This window comes from Citrus clementina, unplaced genomic scaffold (genome assembly GCF_000493195.1).
Source record: "Citrus clementina cultivar Clemenules unplaced genomic scaffold, Citrus_clementina_v1.0 scaffold_9, whole genome shotgun sequence".
In the NCBI taxonomy this organism is placed as follows: Eukaryota; Viridiplantae; Streptophyta; class Magnoliopsida; order Sapindales; family Rutaceae; genus Citrus; species Citrus x clementina.
In genome coordinates this window covers 20796831-20798259 of record NW_006261964.1, presented here as the reverse complement: position 1 = coordinate 20798259, position 1429 = coordinate 20796831, and the positions used below count along the sequence as shown (strand labels likewise).

The 1429-nt window shown below is 29.4% G+C and overlaps 1 protein-coding gene across 1 annotated transcript in view; it reads left to right on the top strand.

Annotated features, from left to right (window-relative positions):
• Positions 1 to 1429, top strand: part of LOC18032568 — a 10175-nt gene that overhangs the window by 3193 nt on the left and 5553 nt on the right. The window lies entirely within an intron of this gene.

The window sequence follows — 1429 nt, the reverse complement described above, 5'->3', positions numbered from 1 at the left end:
CTTTCCAAGTTATTTTATTAAAAGTAGTTTGTAAACCCCTTACTATTGTAATTAAAAAGGTAAAGATGATTTGATATCCAATTTTTATATTATGAAAAACTTATAATATATTTGTTAAAAATTATTAGGGATATTATTATTTTCCCACCAAAGTTAATCTGACACATTATGTCAGTACCACAGTTTGGTAAAACTATCATTTTACCACCAAACGTTTAAACTGTTAGCATTTTCCCACCATTCCGTTAACTAAATAAAAAATATGCTGACATCATAAGGGCATTTTGAACATCTCACGCGAAGCCAAAACGTTGCGTTTTGCAATTGTAAAAAAACAAGCAATTTGGACATGGAAGCCATAGAAATCGAAATCAACCCCCCTCTCTCTTGTTTCTTGTTCCATCTCTGCCCTCTCTCGCTCACTGTCACTGACCCATATCTCTCTCACTCTCGCAACAGTGTCATCTTTTGGAGGTAATTTTGTAATTAAATCGTCTTTTGTTGTTCTTCCTTTTTAAAGGGTAAAATCGTCTTGTCGTCTTTTGGGGGTAATTTTGTAATTAAATCGTCTTTTGTTGTTCTTCCCTTTTAAAGGGTAAAATTGTCTTTTACGCTCCAGGGGTAAAATTGACTTTTTATGCATTTTTCGTTAAATATTAACTGAGTTTTAACGAAATGATGGGAAAATGCTAACAATTTAAATGTTTAGTGGTAAAATGATATTTTTACCAAACCGTGGTACTGAGATGATGTGTCAGAGTAACTTTGGTGGAAAAATGATAATATCCCAAATTATTATTTAAAAATCATATTTACTATATATTATCACTTTTATTTCATAATTATAATTTTTTGCCACATGACTTAAAAACTACCGCATCTCAATATTAAACAAGCTTGCCACTACTAGTGCTCAATTTGAACGTTCTCTATTGGTTTCTCCTGTATTTCCATTTGTGCAAACAACCAACTAATAAAATTATGACATTTATACACATATCCTGATGATTCTATTAGTTGGCTATACATACTTGCGTTGTAAGTTTCTCCGTCATTGTAATCAACATTGCTGTCGATGCGATCGCTGTTAACTGTTAAGAACCCCTAATATTTTTTTTCGTATTATATTTAGTTTAAATAAAATTATGATAAAATCTCAATAAATTAACAACATAAATTTGAAAGTAATAAAAATTTATTAATAAGTGAATATTTTAATTAATAAAATTATAATTTAGCATTTGGCAACAAATCGAGACGGGCAAAATATGTTATTTAAGATATCAATTCATTTCTAAGTTCTAAGATATATAAGTATATTATATTGTATTGTGAACATATTTATAAAAATAATAGAAAAATATAGTTCAATTAACTGGCTCCCACCAAAAGAAATCTTGCGGCTTAACACATTTGATTGTGAGCCTAT